General features: G+C 40.5%; 1 pseudogene across 1 annotated transcript in view; it reads right to left on the reverse strand.

Annotated features, from left to right (window-relative positions):
• Positions 1-1,296: 1,296 nt before the first annotated feature.
• LOC307116417 (cationic amino acid transporter 3-like) overlaps positions 1,297-12,288 on the reverse strand; it is a 34,810-nt pseudogene continuing 23,818 nt past the window's right edge. Inside the window, exons 2-3 of the transcript in view lie at positions 1,999-3,107; positions 1,297-1,939 (exon numbers count right to left, since the gene is read on the reverse strand). The product of the transcript in view is annotated as a cationic amino acid transporter 3-like (transcript). The remainder of the gene's footprint in view (positions 1,940-1,998; positions 3,108-12,288) is intronic.

The raw sequence follows: 12,288 nt of genomic DNA on the forward strand, positions 1-12,288 counted from the left end.
CACACAGGCAAACCAATATTCATCCAATTTGCTAATGTACTCAACTAAAGTAGTTTTGTTATTACGTTGGAAGATAGGCCTTATGGGTTTTTTCCTTGCGTTCCATAGACTGAATCTTGAGTACAAATGGGCCCAAGTGTGAGAGAGAATCACTGAGAACAAGTAAGACTGACAGAGCCTTTCCATTAAATAACTTCATTTCTAAACTATTCATGTGTCTGCATCATTACTAAACCTTAGCTAGATATTAAGGATACAAATAGTAATGAACTATAGGTTTCTATTAATTGATATACAACAAATCCACAGATGTGTTTCAAATAGATCTCACATGCTATTAATCTAATATTTTATTTAATGTATAAAGAATCACTCCTCATTTGAAATATTAGGATATTAAAACAATGTTAAAACACACACACACACACACACACACACACACACACACACACACACACACTTTAAACCCAGCATCCAAAATATTGGAATTTTTTCTTCTTTTGCCTAACTATACTAAAAATATTATTGATGTATTTCTCTGTGGTAAATTTAAAAATAAAGGTGAGAAGAAATGGATATAGTTTACTATTATTTAGGAGTAGTTAGACTAAAACTAATTATACAAATGGACAAGTATTATTTGGTTTGATTTTTTCCCCTGTTGTGATGTGTATGTGTTATATCAGTAGCAATATTAAAAGGAAATTGTCCTTTAAGTATTATTTCTCCCTAGTGTTAAAACTGTTTTTTGATCTAATATTATTTTTTTTCTTTTTCTAGATTATTTTAATATATAGTTTTTAAATCCAGTAAAGCAGCTATCGATGTAATTAAAAAGTAGACAAGTTCAAGGAAAAAAAAAGGAGACAAGCCTGGCCGGAGTGGCTCAGTTGGTTGAGCATCATCCTGTGCACTGAAAGGTTGCCAGTTCAATACCTTACCAGGGCACATACCTAGGTTACAGGTTTGATCCCTGGTGGGGGGATATTAAAGGGAAGGTGACCTATTGATGTTTCTCTCTCACTTCAATGTTTCTCTCTCTCCCTCTCTTCCTCTCTCTCCCTTCCTCTTTCTGACCATGCCTTAGGGTGAGGATTAAAAAACAAAGAAACAAGAAACAGCAAAGAAAACCCTACACTCTACAGAGCTGAACTCTACTAGGTCCCCTCCCCTGACCACTCCCCCCTCCCCCCCCCAACCCCGACCACCACCACCACCACCAACGTTCCATTGGAGGCCTAGCTTTCCAGTGGTCAGGAGTTTTCTCCATTATTGTGTGGGGACACCAGGCAGCATTCAGGCACTGCTGAGATCAAAGTCTATAGTTTGGGTCCTAGACGCGAGTAGAGGTTCATCACTCTTAACCTCTTTCAGGCTGTGCTGGATTTCATAGACAGCAAACTTGATCACCTACCAGACCCCAGGCCCAAGTACCAGCTCCATCATCTGCATCATAAGACAAACATTCATAATGATGCTCATTAGTGGGAGGAGAGGAAAAGCAGGTAGCCTTGAAGTGAAGGGCCGTGGAGCTCTGTGGCTGTCTCCAGATGACCCAGTGGTCCCTGTCACGACCATCAGGAGTAGCACAACCCCTGCAGTCCACACTGGATCTCCACTGGGCCAGCACCAGGCAAAGGACACTGTGGAGCAGAGCAAGCAGTGAGGAGCAAACATAAGTAACTGGGCCAGAGAGTGGAGGGGGTCGAGTTGTGTGGATAAAACAGTGCCTGTGAGGTCAGCTTTTCAGTTTCAGGCATCCTCTCCTCCTGCAACTCCAGTTAATCTTCCTCAGTCTTCATCTCCTGGCCAGGCCAATACCTGAATATGAGCACACAAATAGACACCAGGGATAGGCAATCAGGATCCCAATTGACATGAGGTCCACAAGATCTGTGAGTTCAAAGAGGAATGCCATTAATGCTGAGGAAAAAAAAGAGAGAGAGAGAAACCACAGTGCCTACGATGTGTGTGTGTGTGTGTGTGTGTGTGTGTGTGTGTGTGTGTGTGTGTGCCGTTGTGGATCCAGGCAAGGACATGGAAGAGCAAGGCCATCCTTCACCATTGCATAGATCACCTAAGGCGTGAGGAACATAGAGCCCAAGAGGCTAGTAGAAAGAGCGCAGAGGGATCCAATAGCCATAACATAGGGGGCAGGGGCCCATCCAACATGGAGAAATGCCTCAGGCAAGGGACGCTCAGTATGAAGCTGATAGTAAGGCATCATTAGCATGAGTGCCGAAGAAACACTAAAATACGCCCAAAAGCAGACAAACAGTAGTGAAATCACAATACCCATGGCTTTGGGACACTGGGGATTCTGAGCCTCTTCCCCAGTGGTAGCAATATAGTCAAAACCAACAAATGCATAGAAACAGGTGTCTCTCAATGCTGAAAGGCCCAAATCCTCCAGAGACCAGAGAGCCCAAGCTAAAACTATGGAGTCCTTCCTTGGACAGTTTGTAGTCCTCCTCTGTGAGCTTCCGGTTGTGCAGGTACCCTTAATGAAGTCAGAGACAACGACAAAACCAAGAATCAAGAGATTCAACATTGTGAACACTTTGGTAACCAAGGTGGACTCATAGGCCCCAGAAGCAGCATTCCAGTGAGCAACAACACCAGGCCCAAAGCAAAGAGGTCTGGATATTCTGCCAGGACATGGGGATCATGCAATGAGATGCTACCCGCAGGGTCTGAGACATGTGGTTCCCCAACAGGCTGTCGAAAGCTGAGCTCCAGGCCCGGGCCACACTGGCTTCATCAATGACAGAGGAGAAGATGAGGTTCCAGACAGTGGTGAAGGCCCCAAGTTCTCCCACAGTGACATAGATTAGAGACATGCAGAACCAGATCGGGGAACCCAGGCACCAAACTCTGCATAGCATAGCCCAGCCAGCACAGAAGATAGAGCGACCACCACAAAGCAGATCACAATGGTGGGTCCTGCTTTATCGTTAGCCACCTTCCCAGCCAGGACATCCACACCTGCACCCAAAATGCTGCCCACTAAATGCAGCGTGCTCAGGCATCTGGCCAGGTGAGTCTTCGCCATGCCTTGATCTCCTGTACATCTGCATTCCAGCTTGTGACCAAATCTGTGAAGTTTTCTGCAAGGGCATCTAGCCGGAGTTGAAGAGGATGCTAGGACCCAGGAGTGGTTAGCCTTGAGTTGGCTTCAGCGAGGTTGAGTTAAGCCAAGTTGGTTTAGAGGTGCAGGGTGCACTTGTTCAGGTTTCAAAGCTGCTGTTTCTGATATAATATTCTTGTCACCTGGTTTACCAATGTATAGGAAGGTCCTCCAATATTGCAAAGGTATTAACATACAAATGCCTATCTCCTAAAGAAGAAACAGATGTACCTTGTCTTAGTGAAATTCCTTCACTTTAAGGAACTCAAACTCTATTGCACTGATAGAAAAACAAAGATAAATATACCCCACCCCCCATTTTGACAGTAACAGTCTTCCTTTTCTTTTTTGATTTTTAAGTTTAAAATGATTACTTCAAATTTAGTAAAGAAATTCATTTGATTGTTTTGATAGTTATCTAAGCAAACAACTAGTTTAAATTGTGATATATTACTTAGAAATATTCTGCCATCATTAGACTTTTCTTGGTATCCTAAATATAATATTGATAGGAAACAATTTGAAAAAGCTGATGAAACCAGATTGATTAATTTATCAAATAACATTGACATGTAACTGAGTGACAGTAGTTGAGAATAAGATATTTAAATACTTTTGTCTCTTTTCTGCTTTTGAAACAAGAAAAGCATGGTCAGAATGTTGGTGTATGTTATTTGTTCTGCTCTATGGTTCATTTTTATGAGGAAATATTTATTAAGAACATTTAAATAGACCTGCTCACATATCTGTTTTAAATTGTGCTGTTTTTTTTAGAAGTGAGTCCTGAGTTATGGATGCTAGTGTATAAATCTCTCAATATAGTCATTTATACCTCCTGAGCCTTCCCACCAATGACCTATATAAGTTAGGAAAGGGGACATCATTTTAAGAATTGAATTTTCCTGGAAAGAGGGGAAAATAAAACCATAGATGTATGTGGCATCTCAGAAGATAATGTGAAAATGGAAGGAAAGCAGCACACACTTCTCTTTTTGGGAAAGCCCAGTAAAGTGGGAAGTCAGATTCAGCTATGGGGTGTGACTTGCTATTTGGGACAATGCTGTTTGATACTTTTTGTCTTGTAATAATTTTTGATAATTGGAGGTATGACAAAAACTATTAATACCATGTTTGATACATAATTGACCCCACAGATTACTTATTAAATGTATTGCTGAATCTGGCTCTTTATCAGTCATATGTTAAGAAAGTAACAAGTTTATCTCATTTTCTATTTGTAGAGGACTTAACTTCTAACAACTATACAATGCAAAACTTCTACAATTGCTATCTGGGGCATTCTGATCAATTTTATATAAGAATGTCTCATCTGCAGGATGCTCAAAAGACAAATGAAGATTCTATATTCAGAGTAGTTATACCAATAAAAAAGTACACATTTTAAATTTACTGGTTCATTTTTCCAAATGGAGAATAAAAAGTAATGTTCTAAAATTGGGCCTGTGATGGAAGTTACACTATTTCATTCATTTGAATAAGTAGTAAAACATGTATAATAATTTGGGAACAATATCTCCAACAGTGTAGGCCACAGAGTTAATAACTAAAAATCACAATATAAACATTCTATGATCAAATAAATTTGGACTATGCTGGGTAAATAAAGTTAAATAGCTAGTTTTACAATATGACCTCTCAATGCTGTTAAAATGTTAATATACATTTGAATGTACATGAGGGTGTTATAAGCAGTTAGCAGAAATTTTAAAAAAATATTTATCAAGAAATTATTTTTACAGTAAATCAAAATCTATACTATTGGTGTTTTAATTTTTTTTAAAAAAAGTACTTCATCTACCTCTTCTGAAACTTCTCCTTTCAATCTTTAGTCAGATGAAGTACTCCCTATAGCATGATGCTATCCAGTTGATGTAGGATGTGACTATGTGCCCATATTAGAGATTCAGCATGCCATTTACAGGCAGTTCTGAGACTTGCAGCTAGGGTTTCCTGACAGGGAACATTATCTTGAGATTGTCAATATATAATTGCATCCATTTATCCATAAGTAAGTCAATCTATAAATGACACTGTAAAATTTAATAGGTTCAACTCTGCTTACTCTTATTATATAAAAATACATTTTTATTTATATCTTTAAGGTGTTGAAAACTTTCCACTCATCTAGATAATTTAAGAAAGGGATGAGTGTATTCTCTATTCCATATATTGCACCATTTACTGAAAATAGAAACAAAACCAGAACTTATCTCTAAAGAGCTTTGCCATATGATATCCACCAGACTTGCACTAAATAATTTATCTATTTTTGAAACATGTCCAGGTTCTTCTTACTAGATGGCTACCTATCACAAGATAAAGCCATACTGTTTTTCCCAGTTTCTTTGTGAGTTGGCATATGTGGGGGGAGGGTGGCAAAAGTAGGTTTACAATTGTGAAAACATGAAACAGAAAATTTGTTCTTTATTTTATTTATTCATGTTTGTATTATTTTCCACATGAACAACTGTAAACCTACTTTTGCCCCACCCTGATATGCAAGAAGAGTTTGAAATGGCAGGTACATGTGGCTTTGAATCTCAAGAGTTATCCTTGCATCTTTAAAAAATATATATTTTTGTTCTGACAGAAGTCACTCCTCACAAAGCCACGTTACATTACATTTTTCTAAATTTTCCAAGGATCTGTTAAATTTACACATGGAAAAATGAGACTGATAGGAATTGCTATGCTTTTCTACTTTATAAAGGACTAGAGTCCCGATGCATGAAATTCGTGCAAGAATCGGCCTTCACAGCCACGGAGGCTGCCTGGAACCCTCCCTCACAGCCACGGTGGCTGCCTCGATCCAGCGGCTACAGCCCCGGCTTCGTCCAGAAGGTGTTCCAGAAGGACGTCCAGTCTAATCAGCATATTATGCTTTTGTTATTATAGATAATATAGGATGCATTCAGTTTCTGATCCAACATGTAAGGAACTTGAAAGTTATCTCTCCTATCCACAGAACAAGAAAAAAATAACTGAGTAAACTGAAAAAAATCAACTCTTTTTAGATACGTCACAAAAATGAAGACACAGGGCAGACCACACCACCAAAACTTGGAGAGAAAGGTAAACACAGAGAATTATGGCTAACTGTAGGAGCAAAAGCCACTGCTGGAGGCTGGCAGCAACACTTAAAAGGTAATTGACCAATTGCTAGAGACTAAGTGTAGACCAGAAATAAAAATTCCTGGGGTTCATCTCTTTCATTGAATTTTACTTCTGGAAGCCCCACAAGTTTCTCAGGGTGAAGACAGGAAAAAAAATTCCCTCATGCTTCTGATAAAGAAGGGGTGGTGGAATTAGCCTTTTCAAATATGTCAAGAATACTATGTTTTCCTTAGTAAATGCTTGCCCTCAAGTGAGTGAATCTATTTTAACACAGCTTGGCCAAACTGGGGGAAGGGAAAGGGCCAACTCCAGGCCTCTCTAGCTTTCAATGTGGGGGAAGGAATGTCCCAAACTTCAATCTCACTCTCCAAGTCTTTCTGTCTTACTTAGGGGGTAAAATAGTTCAGAACACTTGTGAAGATCACAGCACAGGGATGACACTGGCATAAGAATAGACATATAGATTAGTGGGATAGAACAGAGAACCCAGAAGTCAACCCACCTCTCTATAGTCAGTTAATATTGAACAAAGAAAGCAAGAGCATACAGTGGAGAAAAGGCAATCTATACTAATAAAAGGGTAATATGCTAATTAAACCGGATAGACCAGATGTCTACTGGACGTCCTTCCAGACAAAGCCACAGTGGCACTGGCTGAGGCAGAGGCAGTTAAGGGTGATCAGGCCAGCAGGGGAGAGCGGTTAGGGACAATCAGGCTGGCAGGGGAGAGCAGTCAAGGGCAATCAGGCTGGAAGGGGAGCAGTTAGGGGCATCAGGCAGGCAGGCAGAGGTGGTTAGGGGTGATCAGGAAGGCAGGCAGAGGCAGTTAGGGGCAATCAGGCAGGCAGGCAGGTGAGCAGTTAGGAGCCAGCGGTCCCAGATTGGAGAGGGTGTAGGCCAAGCTGAGGCACCCCCTTCCCCGTGCTCGAATTTCATGCACCAGGCCTCTAGTCTTTTCAATAAATGGTGTTGGTAAAATTGGACACGTTCATGCAAAAAAATGAAACTAGACCACCAACTTATACCATACACATGAATAAACTCAAAACAGATAAAGGACTTAAATGTAAGTTGTAAAACCATAAAAATCCTAGAAGAAAATATAGGCAGTAAAATATCAGACATCTCTTGCAGCAGTATTTTTGCAAATGTATTTCCTAGGGCAGTGGTCAGCAAACTGCGGCTCAAGAGCCGTGGTTTGCCGCTCTGTTGACTAATAAGTTTGCCAACCACTGTCCTAGGGCAAAGGAAACAAAGGGAAAAAATGGGAGTACATCAAACTAAAAAGCTTCTGCACAGCCAAAGAAAACATCAACAACAACAAAAAGGAGCACACTGAATGGGAGAACATAGTATCCAATGATATATCCAAGGCATCAGGCTCTTGGAAGCCCCAAGGCTGATGGAAGGCAGTAATGAACCAATGGGTTCATTCACAATCCTGTGAGATGAATTGACCCCTTCAACTCTACTTTCACATCTCCATGAGCAGTACACCTGGGTGCCAGCATCTGAGCATGAGGCTAAAAAACGTCTCTAAAGGAATTGAATAAACAACCTTAGAGAAATAGGCCAGTTTGTGAGATCTTGGCACTTCATAGTGAGCTCCATAGTTTTACATCTCCCAACATAATGATTACACATCCTGATCACCATCCACCATAGTTGTGAGGATTACTAATTAACAAAGCTCTTTCCCACATATTCATAGACTCCAATCATATTTTTCTTACTGTAATTTTTTACTATATAAAAAAGTAAGGATTGCCACACATTTGAAGTAAGCTACCCATATGAGAGACAAAAGCAGGAAAAGAATAACCATGAATAAAACATATCAAATTTAGAGAAGAAAGCTTTACCTACAAATGCAGAGGCACTCTAGTTACTATCCCTAGAGAGATCAAAAGGATATTATCAATATACAACATGAACAGGATACTGTTAAAAGGAACCCTTCAGAGAACAAATGCTTTTGAAGAACAAAATTGTAAGTGTTGAAATTTTATCTCTATATATGAAGGCACAGGGAATAAAGTTAAGAGACTGAAAAAAGTGAGATAAAAAACAAAAAGTAAGAGAAAAGATGAGAGAGAACAAATCGATCTAAAAGTTTAAATATCCTATTAATAGAAGTATCATTAAAAAGGGAATATAATTATGACAGGGAAGACATTACAAAACATGTAATCCAAGATATTTAACAGGAAAGAGTTACACAAATATTCAAAAGAGTCATCAGATATACAACTCAATTAATAAAAAAACAACACATATAAGGTACAGAGCTGTGAAAATTTACAAAACCAAAAACATAAAGATGACTCTAATGCTTTCAAAAGATTATTCAACAAGTCCACTTATGAAGTCCTGAGTAAGAGTCTAATATTAGACTTTTCATCAGCAAACTCAATGATAGACACCACTGGACAAATGCTCATAAAATAATGAGGAATAATATTGACTTTTTGTCATGAAAATAAAAAGTCTATAACCCATCTTGGGAAGATGCTTTAGGCTGTGTTCCATCAAAATAAATGACTTAAGCCAACAAAGAAGTCACTAAACCAAGTTCTCCCTCCACATTCTTTATACAGTTTCAGTTACATGGTTGTTGGCACTGGGCTCATTTAAAGGCTTTTGCACTTACATGTCTGGCACTTATGTTGGGGCATCCAGACACCAAGAAACCAATCATTCATCTCTGTTTTTCCATCTTAACATCACTAGTTTGGGCTTCCTCACAGTATGGAGTTATCAGGATAGACAGAGCAAACATTTTCGAAGACCCAAAGAGAAGCCACCAATGCTTCTTACGGCGCAGACTTAAAGGTCTCAGCAGGCATATATGCCCATTCTATGGATCAAGGAAGTCACTAAGGGCAGCCACCAGGGGAGGTAAGTCAGACTTCACCACACAGTGAGAGGAGTGTCAAGCCATCCTTACTCCAATGTAGCCTATTTATCCCATGCTATTTCCTTTTTGTTCTTCTTCTTGCTCCACACATAACTCCAAATTAACATTTACTGTGAGTCAAGGCTGATATTTAACTGGCACAAAATGTTTTTGTTGCTAAAATTTGAAATAGTTCAACACTGATTGGTAAATATCCTACCTGAGACCCAGATGGTCCTCCTAATGCCCCAGTTACCAAAATCCATTTCCCAGATCATTCCGAACAATCCCAGGATCAAGCAACTAAAATGCTTGGCTTGTTACTGGATACTAGGACATGCTCCGCTATGACCAACTTGTATTGTGGTTCAGTACCTATACCAATTTTCCCAAAAGGCATATTCCAAGGGCACTGGGATTCCAGGGACCTCAGAAGTTTGGACCATGATCCACTTAGATGCCAGTCTTGCCCTGAAAAGTGCCAGGAAGGCACCATGTATTTGTTTTTGTGACAATCAGCCCCTTGGCCTTCCAACCAATTTCATGTCAGCTCCCATACATGCACCTATAACATTCAGACCTTAACATGATAGTTTGCATCTTGATGAAAGTTCGGGCATCTAGGAAACAAATTGCTGGTGCCTCTCTAGCTCTCATACAGTATGGCTGTCATTTCGGGCTAACACTCCTACATAACTGCTTAAGGAAATTAAGACATCCAGGTAGAGGGAGGGAGAGGTGGTGGAATGACAGTAACAAGGTTACCGCAGGCACTGGCCTCCTGGAAATCTGCCAACAGAGAAGCACTTCATTACAGAAGAGAGGACTCAAAGCAAGGGATTGCTCCCAGGTGTGTGTCCAGGCTCCAGAGTAGTCTCAGGTTATGATTTCTCCTTTTCATTATTCCTATTGAATTTTGCCCCTATTTAAATGTGGTTTGGCAAGAACCATCAAAATCCCCATCCTTCATAGCCATTACTAGATTTTCACTTTATGAATAAAAGAAATAGCTAATTTTTACAGAGCATTTGATCCATGCAAGATGGTTCTATAAGTTTACATTAGATCAAAAGAGTACTTTAATTTTATCTCATTCCCATTTACAGATGAAGTAATTGAGACACAAAAAGATGCCTTAAAAGATAAGTGGGAGAGCTGGAATTTAAATGTAAACATCCTGTTAAGAATCCAGTCTCTTAAATGACATGTTCCACTAGTTCCATGGGATTAAGTTTCATTTGATTAAATATGGCATGGTAATAAACTACTTTTATTGACTTTTTTTATAATAGATATATTAAAAATAGAAAACATCCCAGACTGAATTGAACATTTTGAATATAATTGCTGTTAAATTAAGTAGAGGGGAAAATGCCTCAGCACCATGAACATTACTATTGATATTAAGAAAAATTATCTACCTTTTGAGGCAACAAATAATCTAATAACTTTCAATTTAATGAATAAATTATTGGAAGAGTTTCATATGGTTCCTTATGTCAAATAACTGCACAAAGTCACTAGGTAGCTATCATGAGCCCATGTGCCCATGAGCCCCCCCTCCCCCCACACACACACACACACTCCAAATAAGTTTATAAGAGCTATTTTAAAAAATTGATCAATTTCACTAACAATTTGTTCTATAATTTGGTTACTTGAAAAATATCTAACTTTTCATGCTAAAAACAAGTTTATTAACTGTTATATATACACTAGAAGCCTGGTGCACAAAATTCGTGCACGGCGGGGGGTTGTCCCTCAGCCCAGCCTGTACCCTCTCCAATTTGGGACTCCTGGAGGGATGTCTGACTGCCCGTTTAGGCCCGATCCCACCAGGATCGGGCCTAAACGGGCAGTTGGACATCCCTCTCACAATCCAGAACTGCTGGCTCCCAACTGCTTGCCTGCCTGCCTTCCTGATTGCCCCTAACCGCTTCTGCCTGCCAGCCTGATCACCCCCTAACCACTCCGCTGCCAGCCTGATTGATGCTTAACTGCTCCCCCGCCAGCCTGTTTGCCCCCAACTTCCCTCCTCTGCCAGCCTGGTCACCCCTAACTGCCCTCTCCTGCAGGGTTGATCACCTACAACTGCCCTCCTCTGCCAGCCTGGTCACCCTTAACTGCCCTCTCCTTCAGGGTTGATCACCTCCAACTGCCCTCCCTTGCAAGCCTGGTCCCTCTCAACTGCCCTCCCTTGCAGGCCGGGTGCCTCCCAACTGCCCTCCCCTGCTGGCCATCTTGTAGTGGCCATCTTGTGTCCACATGGGGGCAGGATCTTTGACCACATGGGGGCAGCTATATTGTGTGTTGCAGTGATGATCAATCTGTATATTACTCTTTTATTAGATAAGATAGAGGCCTGGTGCACGGGTGGGGGCCAGCTGGTTTGCCCTGAAGGGTGTCACAGATAAGGGTGGGGGTCCCTTGGGGCGTGGGACGGCCTGAGCAAGGGGCCTGTGGTGGTTTACAGGCCGGCCACGCCCCCTGGCAACCCAAGCAGAGGCCCTGGTATCTGGAATTTATTTTCCTTTTACAATTGAAACTTTGTAGCCTGGAGCGGAGCCAAGCCTCCTGCTGATCCCTCCGGGGTGGCAGCCATCTCTGTGGCAGTTAATTCACCTTCTACAATTGAAACTTTGTTGCCTTAAGCGGGTGAGCCCAGGGTGTGCGGAAAGCTTTGCTTCCCCTGTTGCCGGCGGCAACCCTGGCCTGCTCTCTCAAGCTCCATTCTGCCGCCATTTGTTTGAATTTGTTTACCTTCTATAATTGAAACTTTGTAGCTTGAGTGGAGGCTTAGGCCTGCAACGGCTATGGAAAGCTTGGCTTGCTCTGTTACCTGGGAAACCTTGCTCTCTGTGGCTATAGCCATCTTGGGTTGGGTTAATTTGCATACTCGCCCTGATTGGCTGGTGGGCGTGGTTTATGTAGCAGAGTGATGGTTAATTTGCATATTACCATTTTATTAGAGAGGATATTTATGTATTATAGATGTTTATTTAGAAATTAAAATGTTTATTTAGAAATTGTGATATATTATTAATATTATTATTGTAATATATTATTAATATTGTTATTAGTAATATTATTACTCAATAATATTACTGTACTGATTGCTGAAAGGATATTA

This window comes from Cnephaeus nilssonii, assembly GCF_951640355.1.
Source record: "Cnephaeus nilssonii genome assembly, chromosome: 1".
In the NCBI taxonomy this organism is placed as follows: domain Eukaryota; kingdom Metazoa; phylum Chordata; class Mammalia; order Chiroptera; family Vespertilionidae; genus Cnephaeus; species Cnephaeus nilssonii.